This window comes from Acanthopagrus latus, chromosome 12 (assembly GCF_904848185.1).
Source record: "Acanthopagrus latus isolate v.2019 chromosome 12, fAcaLat1.1, whole genome shotgun sequence".
Lineage (NCBI taxonomy): Eukaryota > Metazoa > Chordata > Actinopteri > Spariformes > Sparidae > Acanthopagrus > Acanthopagrus latus.
This window is the reverse complement of record NC_051050.1, coordinates 22,713,846-22,738,042: the sequence shown is the minus strand read 5'-3', so window position 1 is coordinate 22,738,042 and position 24,197 is coordinate 22,713,846. Positions and strand designations below refer to the sequence as shown.

General features: G+C 42.7%; 2 protein-coding genes across 10 annotated transcripts in view; one reads left to right on the top strand and one right to left on the bottom strand.

Moving 5' to 3' along the window:
* Positions 1-8,927, bottom strand: part of lamc3 (laminin, gamma 3) — a 135,016-nt gene extending 126,089 nt beyond the window's left edge. Inside the window, exon 1 of one of the 2 annotated variants that reach the window (XR_005078124.1) lies at positions 8,651-8,927. The gene's annotated coding sequence lies outside the window, so the exon portion shown is untranslated. The remainder of the gene's footprint in view (positions 1-8,650) is intronic. The other variant, XM_037117083.1, reaches the window with a different exon arrangement.
* The window catches only part of fibcd1 (fibrinogen C domain containing 1), a 214,716-nt gene continuing 198,450 nt past the window's right edge, over positions 7,932-24,197 (top strand). For 4 of the 8 annotated variants that reach the window (XM_037117104.1, XM_037117103.1, XM_037117101.1 and 1 more), the window contains exon 1: positions 8,002-8,309. The gene's annotated coding sequence lies outside the window, so the exon portion shown is untranslated. Of the gene's footprint in view, positions 7,960-8,001; positions 8,310-24,197 lie in introns of those variants that run through there. The other 4 variants (XM_037117100.1, XM_037117108.1, XM_037117109.1 and 1 more) reach the window with 4 other exon arrangements.

Here is a 24,197-nt window from a genome sequence, read left to right as displayed (position 1 = left end):
CTGATTACCATCCAGTCCCGCGCTCATAACTAATGGGAGGGGTGTCTGTTGTGACAGATGAATATGATTCATCCGTGCTTAAAAGCTACACCTGGGGGACTCTTTTTTTGAGACGTTCCATAGATCATGTGTTGCACATTTCAAGAGATCTCACCTCTCTCTGTTCTCCTCTCATCCCTGCATCGCCTTTCACGTGATAATATACATTATTTGAGGTTTTTTGTTTGTTTGTTTGCGCTCCTATCTACCCACATGCATTATTTACACATATACAGGCTCAAACACACACACACACACACGCAGGCGGGGCAGACTGGGCCATTAATTTAATGGCTGTTCCGCCTTAGATGGATGGAAAAGGGGAACGCGCTCGCTTATGTTCAATCTTTGCAAATTTGACCTCAGTCGAACGTGACTGCAGCCCGCCCACACACGCAGTTAATCCACACACAGCGCTGCACACTTCCTTACATCCATCCTTTGCCCTTTTTTCCCCTTCCCTCTCTCGCCGCGTGCACGTACAGTATAACGCCTCCATACACACAAGGCACACGCACGCCAGGCGGAACCTTAAGGCTAACTGTGTCTGCTTAATGGAGTTAGTGATATATCCATCAGGTGCTCTGCTCATTTAAAAGCCAGTGGAGGGAGGAAAAGGAAGCAAGCCAGGAGGAGGAGGTGGGGACGGTGGAAGGCTAGAGGCTACGGAGAAAAATGCAACATGAGGGGACAGGACATATGGATGGAGAAGAAGAGGCGGCGGTGGTGTAGAGGAGTGGGGCGGGGAGTGTGAACAATAGGTGCAAACGACAACATTAATCCAACATCAGGGCTCTTGCAGGAGGCGGCGAATGTGTGTATGTGTAAACAAGGCTGCGAATAATGTGCCCTGAATAATGTGAAGATCTCACCGGAGCCTCTTCCTGGCCAATGTTAGTCTACGCGCCTCAGAGGGTTTTATTATGACACACGCCAGAGATGAGAAGACACAGAAAGTGAGAGGGTAAAATCGTTCTGCCTGGTGCCGGCCTTATCCGAACGGGCCGACCGTCCAGTAAGAGAGACCCGCCCGAGCGCTGAGCCTTCACAGTATGGAGGATTAGAGCTTAAAGCATAAATTAAAGCACCAAGATGACTGAAATGTCCCATTTACATCTTAGCGGTGCAACTTAATGATCATTTCAAAGTGAGAAGTGCGGGATTATCGCTGGGCAGCATTAGTCGTAATGTCCAGGCTGTTGTTATTCCTTTTCATGTGTTGATGTGCATCCTCTGATTCCTATAGGCCCACTTTTTAATGACATTAGCAGTGGCCATTCGTCAGCTAATGGTTTTCCTTATTGACCTCTCCGAGGCTTATCTCAGTGTGGTGGCTGTGATCGCTCCCGAGGGCCAAGAGCGGTGGTGTCCACCCGCTAATTTCCCCTCTTTTCCTCAAATAACTTGTCCTATTTTTATCGCTCCTTCCTCCTGAAATTCGGTTCTGCATGACCGACCTGACAGTGTTTGGTCTGCACACATCTTCCAGCCTGTCCTTCTTTCCCTCCCAGCCTAATGAGAGTGGATGTGTGTGTCTGTGTGTGTGCAGTGAGTCTGAGTATGCGCATGTTGTGTTACAAATACAGTGTGTTCTGCCTTTGGTTTGATGGATGGCTCCTCGGTGATAATGCGTGCAGATGTTTGTGCGCGCCGGCGTAATCACAACGCACACGTCTACTCTCTCATTCTGAAGTCAAACTAATGTGTGTGTTTATTGGATTGTGCAGATGCAGGCTTAATTGTGTGTTTGTGATGAATAAGTCACTTTGCATTTAATTGAAAAAAACTACATTAATTTCTCCCTCCCGCACAGCCCTAACATTAACTTGAATACATTTCCAGCCCTCTACATATTCGTAGACAGAGGACATATCATTACATGCACAGACAACAGCATCCATTCATGATTTTGTGTTTCGCTGCCACAATATCTCCAGTTAACAGTCGAGTCATTTAACCTGCTAGTACAACCCTGAAGTTTCTTACCTTTCAGTTCAACAGTAGGCCCTGTGATCACTGTTTCCTCTATATACATTTAGTGTAACAGCAATAAGTATAAGTCAAAAAAACACACAATAACAGTGAAAAGAGTCATTCTCAGAGTTTCTTGCTATGTGTTTACTTTGAAATAACATGTCTGCCAAAGATTGCCGGGGTCAGTTCTTTCAGTTAATGTGTTTCCACATATTTATTTTCACAGAGTACAGAGTAAAGTCGAGCTCAGTTTACTGAGGAGGTGACACAAGTGTTACCACTACAGGATACGAGGGGGTTGTATTTAAGACTTTTTAAACGTACACAGGGTTGGCGTGTAGGGTCACTGTACATTACTAACAACCATAATTTTAATCACAAACAGTAATTTTTACATTAAAGATGTAAATAGGTCAACAGAATGACGTTTTCCAGAGGAACGACGGGGAATGACTGTGAGAAAGACCATGTTGGTCTCTCTCTTGTGCGTGCGCTGTCAAACCGTTTCATATTAAAATAAAATTATTGTTGTTATGACCTATTTGTTACAAGTGGACCTCTGTGGGTGTGTGAAAGTCACGGGCATTGAACACGAAAGTGAAGCGACTAGAAAAGGCAGTATCCCAGACTCCCTTAGCAAAACGTGTGATTTTAAGAGTTGTTGCATGGGGATAAAAAGTAACACATTTTTTATGAAACAGCTGTGGCGAATTCTAATCTGTGCCTTTTTGTAAATTCAGCATTAAGTACAACACATCAAGATGTTTCTGTAAAAAGCTGCAGATTTTCGCTGATAGCAAACATGCCAATATTGTAAAACAAAAGATAAACAGTAAGTAATATAGTCTACCTTGCTCCCTCACAAAGACTTAATATTTGTGAAGGGAAGTTAATTTAGAGATCCCCACAAAGATCAGATTATATCTCGTACAAAGTCATTTCTAAATTATTATGTGCGTTCAAGTGTAACTGGCCAAGATATTGGCACCCTCAGATAACCCCGGTTCAGTGTGCCTAACGATGGTTATATGATATTGGTATGTGACAGGAAAGGTAAAGCAGGCGGTGTATTGATTTATGTAAAGAACTGCTTTATTGCATGTCGTCTTAATGCTCCTTCAGTGCCTAAATAATGTGATTGTACGCTCTGGAAGCACACACTGCTCACGTCACTGCTGCTGCCATTAACCCTTTCCAAAGCTCGGCTATCGATGATTCTCTTGGAGGAGATTAAGACTTTCTGGTAAAACGTATGTATCTCCGGGCTGCTTATCACCGCAATGACCTTGACCTAACTGGTTCTCCATCATCTCAGATGCAGCTTAAAGAGGTCAGTTTTGACCTCAATAAATCTATGTCAGCAGAAATGTAATAATAACTAGGCCAAGTATGACACATGTTGCTTAATCCAAAAGAACATATGCTGTTTTGATCTCTATGGCATTAATGGCACCACCACAGTTTCTATGCCAGTCAACACCGGTACAAGTTGAAATTTAGAATTATGTTCCAATTTGTACAATTTTCTCATGCAATCAGGATACATCCACGGGTGACATTTGTACCCAACTGTTTTTGTGGTGATGAAAACCAGCTATTTTTCACACGAAGCACCATCGATTTGTGATCATGGCGACCACCAAAACAGGTATTTTAAGCTGAACCGCGATTTTCTTCTTATCCCTTACCAAATGGTTTGTCATAAGAGGAAAATTAGGAAATGCAACCCAAACATAAAGAAACGTGGTTTGGCAGAACATGCTCTTGAAGTTGTCTCTCAAGGTCAACAACTTCTCATAAAGCTGAACTGGTGGATGCAGCTCCTCAGCTAAAAGCAATTATCAAACTGTACTTTGAGGGCCTGAATATTGTCTTTTCAATTCAATTTGAGATCTCAGGGCTTCCGGAGACACTTCAGGAGGATGCTGCAGCACCTGTTCTGCTGCGAAGCTCCACAAAGCGTTTTTTGTCGACTATGAAACTTCATCCCACTTTCCATCTGCACGAGGGTAGAGCAGATCATGTCTGAATTTATCTTTTAAGCAAATTTAAAAATAAAAAAACAATAAAGATATTTTGCTTGAGGGTCATTCACTTCACACGCTGACATTTCACGGCCTCAACTCAGAGGAGATCTTTTTATAAAAATAACAACAAAAAAAACCTGTATGTCAGCATGCGTCGACTCATGTGGTCTGTGGGTGTTGTGGGTGATTTGAGCCGGCGCAAACTTGGGATGAGTGTGTTGTGTAAAAGCACACTTGTGATGATCTAAGCACTTCTGTAGTTTGAATCATTAGGGATGCTGCAGTGTACCATAGGAAAAAGTCATCCTGAGCGGAGGACAGTACATGCCTCAGCATATATCAGCGTGCACCCTCACACTTGGCCCAGTAAGTCATTATAATTCCACCCCTCCGTACCCCCGATTCCTCCACTTCATCAATCTCTTTCTAACTAATCAGGTTGTATACCCTCACCTTTTCTGTCATTCAGGGCATAACCTTTATGTAAATTGTGTTTTTGTGAGTGTGTGTGTACAGAATTATACCCATCCAAAGATCGCATACTAAGAACTCTCACCCTGGTTAACCTATCCCTGTTGTTTCTGCGGCGAAACTGTGATTGATTGACTGTTTTTTTTGTGTGGATCAAAAACAAACAATTCAGTCGAGGCCCAGTCAGGTGGTTCTGTAAAACATTTGTATTATTGTGTTTTTATGTCCATTTGTCACTAAAAAAGACTGACAGGAAATGAAAAGGGCGCTGAGATGGAGGACGGTCCTCGTGGGGACGCCTCCTGCTATTGCGCCATATTGATGAGTGGCGGGCCCGTCTTCTGGTCCTCGTATTTCACTCAGCTCACGTGTTGGACAATTCTGCACTCTTCAGCAACAATGTCATCACCTGCATGCCGCCGCGGCCGCCGTTAAAACAGACAGACATAACCTTCACTGTGACGTCTGGACAGCTGTGCCTCCCTCGTCCTCACGTTAACTCAAGTCACTTTCTTCACACATCACAACATTTGGCTCGACGGACTTTAAAGCTCCTTAGAAGTCTGTGGTAAAGCCTCAGGAAAAAAACAACAATAAGTAAGTATCCCCTATTGTAAACCTTAATATCGTCAAACACACTGACTTGCATTTGTTCTTTTCCATGCAGTCAGTGAATTGCTTGTTTTGGCATTGAAATCTCTGCTGAGACAGCCCTTGCCTTTAGGCCCAGACTTTAAATTATCTCAGCTTCACAAGGTGTAATAGGTAGCCTTCAATGCCAGGTACAATGGTAAGAAATCGCTGTTTTACAAATTGAGCTTCTCGTACTGAGACTCTGTTTCATTTCAGGGGTGAGGGTGAAGCCAGAGCTTTAAACTACAAAGCCCTAAACATCCATTTAACATCTAGACAATATCTGTTACTTACTGTACACTTTGTTTAATTAATTTGGCCTTCTGGTGCAGGTTTGTTAATTAATTTAAGAGTGCGAGTCCGGACAGATGTCTCATTAAACAGCCTAATCAAAAAAAATGCTTAACAAAACATTATTATCTATAATATGTGCAGAAAACCTTTTGACATCGTGACATATACAGCACATACTGTACTGAATATGGAATTTTTTTCGCTGCATATTCTCATGGAAAGTCACACTGACTACTGCTGTGATGAGTCAGCTGTTCAGCCAGGTACATCACTGTCAGGAGGAGGCAGAGGAACAATAGCCCTTGAAGCAAGTTGAATAAGAGTAAAGCAGCCTGAAACTGCACAGTCGATTTGAATGGCCGCGGCTAACTGGATGAGAAATTGACACTTATCTGATACTGATGTCAGACTTTGACGTCAAATGTGAGGACCGAATTCGGAGCCTCTTCTTCATCCTGCCCACCTGTGCTCCAACTATTTTCATTACACATTAAAATAAGTGAGAAGTTAGCCTGGATTCCACTGGATTAAAATCACAATGTGCAACTTTCAACTCTGCATCGGTATGAAGGAGTGTTTGCGTGGAGGCCTGCTGAGTTTCGAACACAGAGGTCATCTTGTGAAAGCCTTCCACAGGTTTTTGTTTCCCCTCGCTTGCAGTTTGGCAGCGGCCACGGACGGCTTAGCTCGAGACGGACATCTCAAGTAGGCAGTACAATAGATAATTGACATTTCTCTCCTTCGCTCAGTTGTCAACGATGAACTCTTCCTACACTCGATTGGACAAATGCATCGCTCACTGGGCTGCCGCTGCCCTTTGGCTGAATCCACAACGTCCGGGGCTTCACCGCCCTCGCAGACTTTCGCGGACAGCGTTACCGGGGAAGACTGTGGTTGCTGCGGGCGAGTCCAAACCCACAATTAATCCAGTCCACAAGGAGCATCAAGCGGATTTTCCTGCCAGAGAGTCCGCCCGGGGTGCAAGCTGTACCAAACTTCACAGATTTAAAAGAATGTGACTTTGTAGAGGACTTGGTAAACAAATACTTTAGGGGGGCAGAAATGGAATATAATATCCAGATGGTACACTTACATTCATGTATAGTCTGTATAACTGTAGTGCTTTCTTTAGTTCAGAATGATTATTTTATATTTTAGAGAGAAAATCAATACCACTCTTTTTAAATTTAATGGTAAATGCAAAGTGAGAGCCAGCAGAGCATAGAAACAGGACACAGAGGGCACAGATAGCCCAGTTCTGTCCAGACATCAGTGGTATTAATTAAAGGATGCATGATTGGATTTTCTTTAGCCAATACCAATAACAGATAATTACCTGCTTCTCGTGGCTGATACTGATAACATAACCAATGATTTCACATTTCTACATTTAAAGAAAGACGCTCCAACAACCTGCAGGCAAAGAAACAAGCTGAGATGTTTTGAGCCACGAGGGATGATTTAATATTTCCTTCCTCAAAAAAGATTTGTTGCATTATAACTCAGACTTTTCTTTTCCCCCCTCTCCTCTCTGAACCTCTGCAAATAAAATATTGCACGATCCCAAATTGCTGCATATTTGATGTTTACATTTATATTGGTGCTCATATTCTGTTCCTTCTGGCAGGTTGGCACGGCGCACTGAATCTCGTTGTACATGTACAATCATCATTAAGTTATTGTGATTTAAATGGTGCATCATCATTGATAGTTGGGGGGCCATAATTTCACCAATCTTGACAAAATATCGGCCTGGCATATATCGTGTGAATGCAAAGCTTTGGATGAAAGGTTCCATATTATACTGTTTTTCATCAATTTCACACAGCTGTCAGAGGTCGATATGTACTGCCCCAAACCCATGTCTGGTCCTGAATTCCAACTGTCTGAAAGTCTCTCTACAGAACTCTATTCAGAGTAGACGTAAGATCGGGCCTAAAAAATCCAGCCCGACCCGACCCAGGCCCGCAGGCATTAAAGCCCGACCCAGCCCGAGCCCGACCAATTAACTTGATTTGCAGGCCCGAGCCCGAAGCAAACCCGAAATTTCAATTTATCCCATAGTATTTTACATTCACGAAATGTCCGCAAAGCTGTGCGCAAAGCGTGCTCTTGCTCTGCGCCTCCTGTTAAGTAGTAGTTATATAGCAATTACCTTACAGCGCCGCCTTCTCTGTTTTATCCAAATTATTTATTTACAACAAGTATTCCTTAGTTTAGTATCCACACATCGTTTTAGTATACATTTTCATAAACATATATTTATTTTAAAAAAAGTCAGCGAGAGAGAAGCCCGAGCCCGACCCGACCCGACCCGAACGTAATGATTGACATTTTAGGCCCGACCCGACCCGAATTTCGGGCCGGGTCGGGCTCGGGCTAAAGATCTTACCTCTAATTCAGAGCAGTCTGTTTCTGTGCCTGCACCTTTAAATGCTAATGAGCTCCGTCTGTCAACGGCTACTTGGAAAGCCCTTCCTGCTACGTCACTGTCAGTTAATGAAATACCTAAAGGACACAGGTATAGGATATGGACTACAGGGAATAACAGTTAATTTCTTTCTTTTTTTTTTTTTTTTAATCTAACCAGCTCATGTTTCACACTCCAATCCAGTAGGTGGCGGTAAATGCATATAAAAGCTGGTTGCCAACCGCCAATAAAAGCCAATAGAAGAAGAAGAAGAACGTTACTCTCAGGGAGAAGAAGCCCTTAACGTTAGCATTAGCATGAGCTAATGTTTACGGTGGATGTATCGCTGTGGCTCGGAGATTTTTTCTTCAACCAAACCAGTTTGACCCAGAATTGGACCCAGAAGGAGAGGTTACTGAAGAAGTACAGACTCTGTGGCTGCAGCAGGACGTCTCAGAATGGTCAGTGTGTCTAAATAGTGTTACTTTGTTTGTTTGTATGTGTTGTTACAGTTGCTGCCATGAAGCTAATGGCTAACAGCTAGCGAAAGCTGTGTTTGTCTCAATGTCTCAGTCTCCAAACTCTTTGACAATGTTCGCACTGTCTCTGTCTCCAGTCTGCACATGTTTCCAGACTTTTTGCTGTGACATCCAAGCTCCATCGTAATATTATTAACATTAAACTCGCTTCAAACGCCATCACATAGCGGACGGAAGCGGAGCTAACTAGTTAGCCGATTTCCAGCTGACTTCACCATACTTGTAGGCAACTGTAAATACTAACAAACTGCGGCGACACTTACCTGTGGCTCAGGTGCAGTTGCTGGGTCCGGTATGGTTGGGACTGATCCGTGTACGAGGCTCAGTGTCTTGTACTGACCCTCCTTACTGAAGCAGTGTGATGTGAAGTGGTTAGCACACACATACAAGCTAACACGAACCGCAGCCGGCACGTTGTCCATAAAAATGAAACGCAGCCACAGTCTCTTGTGTTGTTCTGTAGGTGGGACAGAATATAGGCACTGATATTGATTTTTACAATCAACAGCAGAGTAATTTACTTGTCTAGCTTTGAGCGACAACATTGTGAAACACTGCTGTCTCACCGCTGGACACACCGAACTTCACCCCGGGGATGAACGCCCCCCTCTCGGATATCTCCTATCACCGTGCAGAGGAGGCCTGTCTATGTAAATGACTCCTCTCATTATGTAACGAGAGGAGCTGAATCTGAACAGCCTGTAGGAGCGCCATGTTACCAGTGGGTGGGCTGCAGAGACCATGCAGGAATCACTTGTTGTCATCATTCTGGGTGTTCGCAAGGCTCAGGGAGGACCAGCTGATATATGTAGAGACCAGAGAAAACGTGTTTTTCATAATATGGGACCTTTTAAATGGCAAACTATTCCATTAAAGTGAACCAATGATAAATAGTGATACATTTTGTCTTCTAATCCCTTCATCAAAATGCACATTCTGATAAGGCCAGGCTCTCCAAAAGCGTTGAATTAGCCTTAACCTGCGAAACGTGTGCACGTGTCCCACCGCCAACGCCACACGGCCTGAATCCACAATTGCGGTCAATGTATTCTGTATGTAAATACTCGACATTATGTGCAATTTGAATTCAGGCCACAAGGACACTCGCATTAAGGCAGAAACAACGCTGTGTGTTAATTGCATATCGGGACTTTAAGAGAAGGTAAAAAAAAAAAAAAAAAGAAGACACAATTCATTATTACTGGAAGGACAGCACACTTACCCAGGATTAAAGACCCTCCGTGTGTCCTCACTGATAATGCTCCCTTTCACACACTGAGGCTTTTATAGCATATTTCCACTCTCGGGCTCTCGCTGCTCTCCCTCTAATGATTCCAATGCTATCGCCGCTCTCTGTCTCTCACCACCAAGGCCTCATACTGTCGCACTTCAGCGCTCTCTGCAGATCTTTCAGTACACAATACCCCTGTCATCCTTAATGTTTCCTATCCTCCTTTTTTTTATATTGTATTTCCTTCCCTCTTCAATCCTCTCCTCTCATCTCCCCACTGTAGCAGCCCCCCCCCCCCACTGCTCCTCTGCTCTCAGGTTGTCAGATAAAGGTGAAGATCTTCTTTAGAATGCTTGGCTCTGCTTTTCTACTTTCTTGAGGTTATTTTCCGTTTCCCCCCCAAACTATAGAATTTTCTTTCTGAGCTCTGGTGGTGGCATTTCTGATTGGGGGCTGGAGTGAGAGAGTGGGGGGGGGGGATCTTTTTGCAGTGTGTGACCTTTGTGGATTTCTAAAGCTCATTATTCCTCATCGGGCTCAGCTGTGGCACTGTGGGGGGTGGCACAAGTCTGCTGACAGCTGCTGCTGGGCCGGTGCAGATCCTGGGGAATCTTTTCCCTTTTCTTGTGGTTTTTTTTTTCCTCTCCTCCCATTCATCCACGCTCTCATTCCCCTCGGCTTCTCCTCCTGACCTTTTACACTTATTTCGCTAACTTTCTCTGTATTTCCGTCCCGCTAAACCCCCCCCCCCCCCCCCCCCCCCCCCGTTCCACGTCTTTTCGGTCCGCTCCGTCTTGCCGCTAAGCTTAGCTAACTGGAACTGGCTTTGACAGAAATACCATAATCATTCATGCCACTTCACACTGCCACATTAGCTACGCCTTTAGAATAGCATGTTTTGAAGCCATCCACCCATCCAAAAAAAAAAGCTGTACACACTCATCGTTGAGGGTTGCCACAGGGGGAGACTGGAGCCAATCTCGGCTCACATTGGGGCAAGGAGGCGGGGATACATCCAGAACGGATCATATCCGTCATAGAGACCGTTCATTCTCACATTTGACATTTTACATGCAATATTCCAGTTTACATCCAGTAGGTAAAACAACACTTTTCTTTTGTCTTGTTCCGTGAAATTCACCTGAAAAACGTGACTTGCACCTCGTTCCAAACAAGCAGCACATTCAGTTGCGCCTACGTGCGTGACAACTTACTGTCACATAACAAACAGCTTACTTTTCCCGAGCTCCACACCGTGTTCTACCTGTTGATACACACCCTCCGGTCTCTAACAAAGCTGAATCATCCGCATGCTTTGATAAAAAGCACACGAACAAGCTGCCTCTGTGTCATTCATATCCAATTACACAAGCAACTTCAACCAGCTCATAGTTTACATGACCAAGTGTGGGTTTGTTTGCCTAGAACAGCTCATCAAACTGAGTAGACGGCATCGATACATGTCTCGGTTAGATACAGAGATTCAGTTCTTTTAAAAAAAACATGCTATCTGCAAAAAAAGCTGATTATTGTACTGACGGCTCTGTGTCCCTTGGACTTGTGACAAACTTTTGCTTCTGGTTCAGCTGCCATCTCAAACTTTTCTTAAATGGTACTGTTAAACAAACGACACACTGATATAATAAAAAGGGACACAGTGTAGTTTTGGAGAAGAAATTCAAGCTCATGATTTTAATATTTACGACATTAATAAGGTAATAATACAACCTCGGGATAATTTTTTTCTAAATAGTGAAGCTGTGCAGGCTAGAAAATTGGCAGGGTCCGCCAAAAATAAACACTGAAACTGAGTTGTCCTTTAAGGTCATTCAAAACTGTGTAATGCACCTTTTAAGATTTGAAATGGTTTCTGACATTTAAACAAGTCTTGCACTGTGATGATAAAATTGCTTTTTAGAGCAATACCAGACAGAGCAGTGGTGATACTGCAGCATTTTCTCTTTTGTGAGTGTTTTCAGCTCTGTGTAACTTCATTGTTGTGCTGGAAGCCAGTTGTTAGTTGATGTAAGTGGACTCTCTGTTAGCATTCGCATGTTACATCCTCAGCACTGAGTCCTTCATGAAGAAACCCACAATCCATCAGCAGCAGCAAACAACTCAAACAAAAATTGTCCAAGGGCTTGTATGAGCAACTGAGAGAGAGAGGGAGAGACGGGGAAGGTCTCATTTTTCATTTCATGTTACAATCCACTCACATAAAAATTTGTTATATTTAATCTGAAATCTACAGCATTCTTCTATCAAACAGATAAATTAGATACATGCTCTAGTTTGTTGACATCAGTGATGTGTTGTGCAGAACTGATGGAGCTCATTATGTTATTAATTAAGTAGATCAAAAGCATTCAAACCCTTCGTGTTACCTTCTTCTGTACTGTGATATGGCTGAAGCAGCCTTGCTTAGCCCCCCCCCCCCCCCCCCCCCCCCCCCAGTTTAGCTGGAAGCTATTTTATTCAAGACAATTTGGCTTCACCCACATCATGGCAGCAGACCAGTTTAATGTGGCCACGTTATCAGAGGCACACTCTGTATATCTTGAAGATCAAAGTCATTTTCTGTGATTTTTTCCAAGAGAACGTTGGCTCACTAGCACTCCTGGTTAAATGACGGTTTCTGGCCTCATTACTGATACAGACTGCCTGGGTTTGGCTCGTTCACATTTTGGACATTAATGAGCAGAAAACGATCAGTGGGATGACGTCCTTTGATGTGGGAGCATGTGTTCTCTGTAGCAATGACGCACCGAGTTGTTCGTCTAGGTGCTGCTCACAGAAGTTATCACACAAAATCCCAAATTTAATTTAAAACCATTCGGCGAGCAGCATATTTCCCTCTGAAGTCCTCTCCAAGAATAATCTACTGAATGAATAAGAGCAATGCCCCACATTTTTCTTCTCTGATTAGTAAACATCTATATATTCTGCACTCCAGAAGGTCATGAGGAGAGTCCAGTGCTGAATCATACTCTCAGCGTCAGCTATCAGTGATCAAGTGGCTGGTAATTTGAAGGTCAAGAGAGTGGCTGTGGTGGAACAAGCCTGAATAAATAAAACATGTTGCATTCAGAGGAAAAAGTGTGGCCACGCTGGACAGCCACCGCCAATTAAACTTTCATGTAGTTTGATCAGATACCTCTTGGATCCTTCTTCCAGATGGTCGAGGCTTTAATAAAGAAGCTGTTTCTGGTAGGAATCAATAACAGCCTCACCTGGGGAAGGAGTCCCGCCGTAGTAACAGCGGCTCGCCCCTCTCCCCGTCATGCCCGGCAGATTCTGACATGTAAGTACAGCAGCTGTAATTGCGAGTCATTGAGATTCATTAGCCGGTTTCCTTCCCCAGCAGCGCAAAATCCATACAGAAGTGCCCTTTCGTGGATTGCGCCTCTCAGCCCCTCGGACAACTTTGATGGATGAATATGTTTGGATAGAGTTCACACACCAAATGTTTCCCCGCCGTCATGTTGCAGGAAATGCACGGCCAATTGACACTTTCTTTGAACGCATTATTGTCGGCGTGGATTGTGAGGAGAGCGTCTGAACAATCGGTCAGACACGAGTGAGACATTGTGGTAACTGCAACGCAATTAACTGGGAGATACTATTAAGTTAAACGGCTGATCACCTGCCAGCTAATTCGTTTACAACGAGGCTGCAATGCTCCAGACAACTCACTATTTATTGCCTCGGAAAACTCATGCTAACCGTTGCATTATTTATCACACATTTGCACGATTTTGAGGTCTAATAGATGTAATTCCCCCACTTGACATAAACAAACAGTTCGCAGCAGCTGACTTGCAGCCATCCAGCTTTCTTTATCCAACGTGTCATGAATGTAAGACAAATTACTCTGTCCATCGGCTCCTGGCAATTCCAATTTGTCTCTCAAATTTGACCTTTAGGACTGACTGTCCACACTTTAATTTGCAAGCAGTCAAGCTGAATCGCGTGTCACGGCATCATCTCCATTTGTTGCTGTGGTAACAACGTAGGCATGTGGACATATGGTGTGTCTGACACAAAATGATAAAAACATGAAAAAAACAAGCTGCAAGATAGAAGACTGGCGAGTGACTGGCAACGGGACATATCTCCAGAGACGGAGGAGATGCAGCCATGTTTTATGCTTCTGTCACAGCTAACTGCACTCTGGATGGGACAGCAGTGTTTGAGTGGTTGGGTTAAGACACGGCTATATTATCTCAAAGTGAACTGGATTCTTTTTGTTCCGTCCAGATTTAATAATATCACTTCGATGCCAGTCTAGAAAAGCCACAAATCACTTTTGGGTGTTTGCAAGTCAGAGCATGGAAACATGAAAGGAAACATTTTAAAGGTTCAGTATGTAAGACCTGGATATCAGCAGCATAACTGCTAACTGTAGTCGCCCTGTAGCTAGTTTGCAGAGTTGGCTGTACAGCAAGAAAGCTTGAACAGGGAGCTCGGCGGGGCCAGGGGCTCCTCACTGTTCACACCACTAGCACAGGAGCTTTGGACTGGGATGATCTGCGGCTAGCGGGTTAGCATGAAGGCAGCAGTATTAGTTATCATTCAGTCCATCACTTATGGTGACTGATGTATCTCAACAACTAGCTGCTGGATCCGACCCAAATGCCAGAATAAATGTACGTCTATAAGCTTCTGCAGTTATTCAGAGGATGCATTAGAGTTTTGGTAAACCTAGTTGTGTTGCAGCTGACCAATTGCTCCAACATCTGGTTACACATACTTATCTTATGGCTGGTAATTGTCCTGACACCTCGACAAACATTTAGTTTTGTTGCCGCCACTACTGTTGGAGAAAATACCTTTTTTTTTTTTTTTGCGTGAAGTGGTCTCGAACATAATCGGATGGATTGTCATGAATTTTGGTTAAGGTGTTCCCGGGGATCAGAGGATGAATCCCATGAATCATTTTGGTGATCTCTTGACTCTTCATCTCAATCAGGTCAAAATTTCAATTTGTCCAATCCTTTATTTAGGTTTATGGCTAGATTACTGTAACACTAATTACATCCCCAGACAAAGGCAGTAGGTGTGTTTTGCCAATTGAGTGCATTCGCGCTCTGAGCAAGGCCTCTGGCTGAAACATGTCAGCTATGACATCTTAATTAACTGTGACAGTGTAAAGGCAGTGATGGCTTTGATTTTACTACATTAGACATAACCACCAGCCACGGCTGTACCCACTGTTTAGTGATCATTTCTAAATGTTAGCATGTTTAGTACACTGTAAACAGGGTAAACATTACCTGCCGAACATCAGCTCATTATCACTGAGAGCATGCCGGCATTAACACCTCAAAGAAGCGAGAAGCAGAAGTAGACTGGCTGCGAGCTTTTTCTTCTCACTTTGTTATTCTTGGCAGGATTCTTTTCGCCTCAGTAATTCAGGGCAAATGCAACAAAATAATCCATATAGTGTTCTGCATGTAGGCTAAAGCACAGCGAGGTTATGCAAAGAGGCTGCACCAGAATAAACCGACACAAACTCCAGAGTAAATGTTGGCAATGTACGTTTTATGAAACCACGGACATGTCTAATCTTAACTACAGGTATTTAGGTAAAATGTTCTACTTTATGTTGTGACAGTGCTGTTGGGTCAGGCATAAAAAATAAAATAGACATTTAACTTGAAATGTCTATTTTGTCACAAGTTCGTCAAAAATATCTGTTTCCTGCGTTACAATCTGGGCTGGATTGTCGGGAGATCCCATCAGAAATATCCAGTGGTATCGTGTCATGGTTTGGGTGTTTGGTTTAGTTGTTGTTTCCTGTTTTATTTGGCATTTTCATCCTCATGTGCCATGTTGTGTTATTTCCCGTCTTCCTGTTTACTATTGTTGAAACGTAGTCCTGAACCGTGGTCACTGGCTTGCCAGCCTCGCCTGCAACTCCACTACCATCCCGTCCTCTTCCCAATATGTCAGGTCAGGTCATGTGGAAATGTTAATATGGTAAATAGATAATGCGAAAAAGCATCAGCGGTTTGCGGAAATGTTAACTGCCAGCGTTTCATCCTGGCGAAGGGACTGAAACAAACAAACTGTCTCGCTGTCATATTTGCTCGGGGCTCATTTCGGTGAGAGTGGAAAGAACACGGACGTGTCTTACATAAGAGCATTAGAGCACACGGCGGCTGTACTCGGTCTTTAGGCTACTCGTGTTTACTTTGGGCAGACAGGTGGCTCCGTGTGCTCTGGACTGGTGGTATGCACAGACAGATGACGCCGGGGAAATAAAGATCGGCGGGGAGGAAGATTTAGACTGGAAAACGGCACAGGCCAGGGGAAGTAAACAAGGACTCGCAGCGAGACAAAGAGATGAAGGAGTGAGGTGGGCAAGAAGAGAAATTAACGTTACGTACAATGAAGAAAGTCAGAGCCTGGATTCAGGCACATGTGTCTGTAGTTTTTTATTGTACATGCAACACTACAACCCCTGAACGTTTCTCTAATGGACAAGTCATTTTGAGATGCAGTATCACAAACAGGAATAATATGCTGCTACCTCTGATTAGCTTTCGGGTCCATTCAGGAGGCTGTTTAGGCTGTGCTCTCTGTGCCGTACTCCTGTATATGTGTCTAACTCTGATAAATTGCGCTGTTTGGGCCTTTCTCTGCACACCAGATCATATTTCATGCCACACTGCCCAGGAGGGAGGAGAGGGAGGGCTGGAAGGTAAAGAGGGGGTCTAAGAGGAATATGAGAAGGAGAAGAAAGGGGAGGAATTAGGTTCACACATGTGATGTTGATCAGTGGTGTCTCTGAAGCAGCAGGCACCTCGCCTCCAGGGTCATTGGTTTGCCTGACATCCATCCTATTCCAGAAAAATCAGACCTATTGCCATATACATCCCTGATGCACGGTAGAAAAAAACTCATTGTAGATGTTTTGGAGAATGAATATGATCCCTAAACAGCATGATTGCCTCTGTTGTTTCATATTTATAGGTAACGATGGCCTTGCCAAAATGTAAGCTTAATGAATATCCTTGAGTGGGTGAGTACTAGATGTGAACAGACGTTGGCCGTGGCTTTCGGTGCCTTTTCATTTTGCATGATGGTTTCATTTGGAGTGGGATGATAGAGACACGGCTGCCATCAAAGGCTATTTATGATCACCAGGAAAAACCATCTAATTTATGTTCCTCTGATTCGAGACAATTTTATTTTCATCAGCAAACAAAATTAGCTGGCCGCCTGTCGGAAACCAACATCGTCCACATGCCGAATGTGATGATGACAAAAATCTAGAAACTGTAAAAGGTGACACCCTTGATAGCCCCAAGCAAAAATCACACTGGTTTGATGATGGCATGCCAGTGGATGGAACTGAAAGGTTGGACCACAACAAGAACAACACAGTAGTATAGTAAGGTATTTATTTTACATTTCAAAAGTAACAGTTTTAAAACACCAAACCTTATTGATTTGTGTTTTTCTTTGCAGAGCACAGTGTCAGAACAAAATTATAATGACCAGCCTCTTTTTTGCAAGCTATGAAAATGAACTTAGTATATTTAACTCACAGTGTGATCTTTTCCTTAACCTAACCAAGTAGTCTTTGCGCCTTAACCAAACCAAACTGCTGCTGTCTGAAGAGAAGGGAGTGAGAAACGTGTTGTCACTGCAAAATCACAAAACCCAAATGACAACGGTCTCTTCCACAGTTTCCCTTAATGCTTTTAACGGGGTGCAAGCTTGACCAGGGTCCAAGTCCATGCCGACCGGGAGGAAAGTTTGAGTTCAGGCTCAGTTACTGAAGGTCCACTGAGTTCAGTTCAGTGATTGCATCAGTGTTTTAGTGCCCTCCGCTGTCACTGCAGAAGAAAAAGATCTTTCATCTGCTTCTTGTGGTGTTGACATGAAAAGTGACCGTACGGTCTGCGTCTTTTAATCTTTCCTCTCTGTGCCCTTGTCAAGGCCATAATCTGTAGGCTTGCTCTGAATATTAAAATATTGTGATTGAGTTGTTTTTTAGAGTAAATACCATTCACCAGGATGTGTCTCATTATCATAAAAAATTAAAATTGAGTTTTGCAACCCCCCTGTCTGTCAAAGTGACGGACAAGTAGGAAAGACTAATGCAACCTTGAGAAAAAGATAAGAAGAAAAGTGCCTTTGTAACAAGACTTTCCAAAGGCTGTTCTGTTCTCTACTGTTTGAAACGCCTGTTTTGATGCAAGGTACACAAGTATTTTCTGTCACTGGCATTCGTCAGTCTACCCTCTCGCGCATAACCGAAGCATGCTGAGCAGTCACTTAGGCAAAAATGGCTGCCTATAATACACAGAGGGGGGCCAAGGATGGCTGCAGGCTCAACAATTTCACTCATGTGTCTTTTGAATGCTTGAATATAAAAAAAGATATAATTGACTCTAGTGGCAGCAAAGAAAGAGAACTTTCATTTATATCTGCAGCCCCTAATGCTAGATAAAAGCAGAATTTGACGGAGCATTTGTTGAAGATAGCTGGATGAGAGCAGAATGAGAAGCAGTCAAGAGAGAGGGGAGGAAAATAAGTATGTTATTCTGATAGTTGAGGGAGGAACTAAGATAGGGCGAGTTTGAGGGAGGGCACAAAGAGATAGAAGGAAAGGGGTGCATGGGGCGGGGAGGGGAGCGACTAGTGGGAGAGAAGAAAATGTCCTGTGACGATAAGCGGGGAGCCAATCTCAGCCAACATATGGAGCGGCGTTGAGAAGGAGCTCCTTCAGCACAGGGCCTTATCTGCAGAACGACTCCTCTTCAGCCTGATTGAATGACTAATCTCCTGGTCTGACAGCATAACAAGGCTGAAAGTACACAAAGACACAGAGCCCGAGGAGATGGAAGGAGCTGGCCAGCCTGGGAACACTGCAGGGCATTTAGCCTCGGGATACAGGCAGGAAGACACAGAAGCAGCGCCGAGGAATAAAATGATTGACAATACAGGGGGCGAACAGCAGAATGCCGCGAATCACTATTCCAAATGAATGACATCTAAGCAAAATAGGAACAAAAGGGCTGGTGATATAAACAAGCAAAGGAGCGGAACAATGCTACATGGCTTCAGACAATCGTTGTGCAGAGCCCTCTTCCTGTTAGACGATGGAGAAGTGTGTGAACATGAATATTGAGTCATTTGTCACGCGAATTTCCCCAAGGAGAATCACCTGCGGCATGCCTGAACTCTCCCTTACCCGCCGCTGCCCGCCACTGATTTTCTCATTTAGACCTCCACAAGTAATTAGAGTTCATTATGAGCATTCCTGATGCAATTACTTAGCTAATGGAATCTAATTAAAAACCTGCAGTCAACTGCCCCCATTGTTGTTGCCTCGCAAAATGGGGCGTTCATACCTGTTATTATCAATGCCTTTAAGTCATCGGTGGATAAACAAAAGAGGAGACTGATAACAGTGGGATGCAATATGATTTCCCCTCGTGCTTTAATTTGTTTGAGTTTTGGAATCACGATGGAAATTAGAGCATATGCTGACAGCTACTTAAACTACAGTAAACAATAACTATAGAGGACTGTTGGGACTCCCTGATGGCAAATTTGACAAATTCCAATAAACATGTCAAAGTTGTTTCTCAGTGCCATTCATCAGAAACAAATCACTTCCACTTGCCCAAATCTTAGAGGAGGGATATTTAAAAGGGGCAGTCGAGCAATTTGGTCTCAGTCTTAAAAGGAGATTGTGAGAGACAGTGTATATATAAAAAAAAAAGTAAGTCAACATGAATGCAGCAGAGGCACAATATCCTGTCCCTGTATGGATCAAGCTCACAAAACAATGAATCCTACACTTCTCATAATGCCACTCTAGTGACGTCTTACATTAGTCGGTCCCAAGTCTGACTCACCAGATGTGGACTGTTGGTATAAGCCTGCCAATAGGCAATAGAAAACACAACAATGTCCAAGCTAGCAACCTACACCCTTAAAATGGTAAGTTACCCTAACACTAACTTTGTCACAAATGGTATGAACCTAAACAAGTGAGCAGTTGTTACCCTTTCTTGAAGGGATTCATACATTTTAATGCCACGACTCGCCTCCCCAGTTGCTGCTTCCTGGGCTTTATACTGCTCAAGTGATTGTGATTGGTTGAAAGTAATATAAAACAAGCCAGATTGCTTTTCTCCCTCCAGCCGGATACCAAATAACCCCCGTCACAAAAGAACCCCCTCCAGACCTCAGCCAATGCCTTGGCCAAGGTCACTGACTGAAGAGTCAACCTAGTGTACATGTTTTGATGGTGGGGGTAACCGCAATCATGGGGAGAGTGTGCAAACTCAGCACAGAAAGTCCCTGTCCCAGCAGGTTTTGAACCCAGGACCCTCTTCCTGTGAGCACTGCACCACCATCGCACATCCCTCTGTTGTTATAGCACAAATACGCTGGTCAATGATGTTGTGTGTTTCTTAAAAACAGAAGAGGACATTAAATAACTTCTCCAGGGTTTTGTGATTGACGTTGATAGCGACTAAACAACCCATCAGATTCTGATTAAAATGTTGCTAAATCCTAATTGGTACACCAAGACATATCACCAATACTTTACTGTACTGACAAAATACACCCTCCACACACACTCACCCATCTCTCCCCAACAATTCTCCATTAATATTAGGCAGTTTACAGCCACATTTTTATGTGACTAACACTTCTGATGGAAAAAAAGTATTTGATAAATATGTTGAAGTGAATCTCAAAGGAAGGTTTCTCGTTCTTATCCTCATATGTCGTCACTAATATACGCTATAATGGCGCCGATTCTTTCTGCCAGTGTCTCAAAAACCCAATCTAGTTATGGCTGTGGAGTCCTGTGTGCCCTCTCTCTTTCCTTTCTCCGTGTTTCTCTTGATCATGATTTGCATCGCATTTCTCAGGCTGACACAAGAGTATGATTTAAAGATGTACTTTCAACTGAAAGTAAAAACATGTAGGAAGGCTAGAGAAACTTCATATGAGTGGTACACAGACGGGTACAAGAGTGCGATAAGGGACTTTATTACTTTCTGAAAACATTGCCAGTAGCATACTGAGACAGCCGAATGAGAAATAAACTCTTTAAACAACCAAATTCAAGTACAAAAACAAGATGAGTGACATATGGTGCAAAAGAACTGTGAGTGTGGACTTACATCATGTTGCTCCCAGATCCCGATGCATAAGAGCAATGTTTCATCTGAGGCTTAAGCAATTCCCTGTTGAGAGATAAGGAGCCATGTGGTGACGCATGTTTATAACCTTTGATTTGAGCATATTCACATTCACATTCAGGAGCATTGCTACAAAGTCAGCCATGCAAGACACATTGACTCTCCGTGCAGACCGTTCGGCTCTTTGATATGACCAGACACGAATCATAAAAGGACTATTGATTTCTGGAAAGGAGAAAAATTAAAAGAAGAGGCTTAAATGGGCCATTAATTAAAAGATGAATGGTGCAAGTGTATTTTAGTAATTTTCTTTTTACTATTGTATTAAATGCGTCACACAGACATGCCTGGTGAATCTGCTTGATGACACATAAGGCTTACTTATTATGATCCCTTGTAATACAACTAACCAAAAATAATTTGTCTAACCTTTTTTTTTTTTTTTTTTTTTTAAATTTGAAATTAGTTAACAATGTGTTAAATCAAGTTTTGGTTTGTTCTGTTTGAGCTTTAGTATCTCCATTTTACTGAACAAGACAAAAACTCACAAAATTGCTACATTGTTCATCAAAATAAATCATTCCACTCAAAGGCATTAATGCAGCAGTCTATTTCTCGATTTTATCTGAAAATATAATAATCTTATCCAGCCTCATTTCTACATTAATATCAAAATTGTTATTGTTGTCAATAAAAAACACCCAGGTCTGTAACTCTCACTAAATGTGTTGTCATTTAAAAAGTACTAAGACGCTGTTGTCTGTGTTTAGTTAGTGGAAACTTTAATATCCAGATGTAGGATAACATGCACAACTGTCATTTGGAAACTTGTACATATAAATGGGTGTCATCTGCATAAGAACAGATGCTACAGGTTGAGAATGATGCACCCAAGTCCAGTTTTTAACTGAAAATGGATCCCTTAGACACATCGCAAAAAATATAAACTTAAATATACAACATGGAGTCTTGAAACTGTTAATGAAATGGTCTCAAATCTTGAGGCCTCTCTACAACCTAGCAAGTAAACAAAGCCATCAGCAAGAAAATTAGCTATTTCTGTCAAGTTATTTTCAATGCCTGTGATCAAGTCCGGTTCCCCAGAAAATGAGACAAAACAATTTATAGCAAGCAAACAAGTGGAGCCTTTGTTTACATTTTCCCAGGCAAATGGTGCACTGAATAGCAGGTTAATAGGCCAGTTAAAAGGAAGCAGAATTTATCTTCAAAAGAAAAAAAGAAAAAAAAAATTGTATTATCATGTGATAATGAACACGAGAACAAGAAAATGGAAAGAATTAGCCAAAGGAAAATAAAGCTAAATAGGGATAAATGGTGATAGAGCATGGATAAAAACACTCTTGGTCAACCTTTGTCCATCATCCAACAGATGGAGTGCATTGCAGAAATAACAGCCAGCCAAATAACAATCTTTAGGACACGAAGAGTTGGAAACACTGCTACTTTGATCCACAGGGGTCAACAGAATCAACACAAAAAACAAAAGTGCCTCATGGCTACTTTCATCTGAAGAAAAAGTCACTTAAAAAGGATATCCAGGATGTAGAGCCTAATCATATTAAAGTCAGTGCCTGAGAGTTCCTCCCACTTTAACATTCTCCTGGAGGACAGTGTGGTTTTATGTATCAGAGTAGCACTTGGATTTAGTTAATCCCCCAAAGAGACATCTTGCATCACAATCAGGGCTTTCTAAGTGATATGTTTGAAAAGTAGGCTAGATTATGAAAAATGCTGTTTAAGAACGGAGACAGTTGGTGGAAAACCAGCTTTCCAAGGCTTTTGCTGAAGAATAGAAGATTGGATTGTGAAATTATTTAGACGAAAGGAATCAGGAATTCTTTAACAAAAGTCTGAGTCCCAAGTGTAAACAGTGAAATACCAGTAAGCTAATTTGAGCTCTGCTTCCAACCTCATGTTGGTTATCTTGTGTGTTCATAATGCGGTGAAGACATCGATAGTTCTTGTGAGTGCAGAGTTATCGGCTGCAGGAGGACAGATTATGTTGGTAACAAGATATGTGGATTGATGTCACTATATGACAGAATCCCAAAATATGCATGTCTGACACAATGACTTTTTTGATCCTTTAAATCACTTGGGCCCTGAATGTAGTTTTGTTCTGTTCCATTTTTGTTATGACAAAGATGTTTTCTCCCTTTCTTTTCTAGGAACCGTTGATTCTGTGTCCTTGATTGAGATTAGCCTTTCTGATTATGACACAGTACACAGCTTTTTAGGTTTTGTTCCTATTGTCATTTTTGTTACATGGAACAAAGTGTGCAGTATGAGAAAAATAATTAACTTAGGTGGATGAATGCAAAGGGTGAATTAGTCAGCTTTTGAGCAAAATGACTCATATCTGACTGATTCTTTGTAATTTAAGTCCTCTCGTAACATGTTCACAAGTCACAGTTGAGTTTTAGTGCACTCTAAAAGGTTAGCCTGCAGCTAGAGATTACACGCCCACTAAACGAACTGACTCACTCCCTCACTGAGTCAACAGCCCATCATCCGCAAACTAAAAGGAATAGCGTGGCTGCTTTTGCTTCTCACCCAACCTCTGCCATGGAGTCGTGAACTTGTTAGTAACAGTGAGTCCTGACCCTCAGTTCCCTGTGGAAACTACATAATGTCTAATGGGGATTTCTGTCATTTCGCTCACATTTTTAAGTATAATCAGATATTTTTGATGCTATGTGCTTTTCCTTTAACCCTTACCCCTGGCTGTCTTGAGGGATCAACAGACGTGCTGTGCCTAAAACTCTTTTTCAACATTGTAGAGTGGAAAGCAACTTTGTTTTAGGCTTACACAAACATTGTTAATTAGTTAAATCCAAAGCCAAATAAACTGGATGAATTCTAATCAACGATAATCAAGTTCTGTCATTTCCTTTAACCAGGCACTGTTATTAAAAACATTAGACTGCCCTCTGAGGGAAAGTGAGTGTGCCTTGTTTAAGCAAATACCCAGAAATGAAATATATATTTGTTCAAGTGACAAAGCCTTAGAACGGCCTGAAGAACTATGACTGTTGGGAGCACAGGAGGAAGTTGAGTGACACAATCTGCTGAAGGAGGAGGTCAGGGTGGATGGATGGGTCAACAAAATGTCAGACCTTATCATAAGAGATATCTGTTCATGTTTTCTCTCTGTCAGTGTCACCCTAACCCCTAACCCTAGTTGTCGACCCTCCCTAACCTGGAACCACAACCCTTATCTTTGTTATAAACCCTAACCCTGGGTGTCATCCCTTTCTATATCCTCAACCTGAACCCTTAGCTCCTGACCCCGTACCCCTAAACCCTGGATTTAACCCTTGGTGCCAACCCTTCCTTGGCCCTAAACCCTAAACCCAGGGTGTGAACCCTAACCCTAACCCG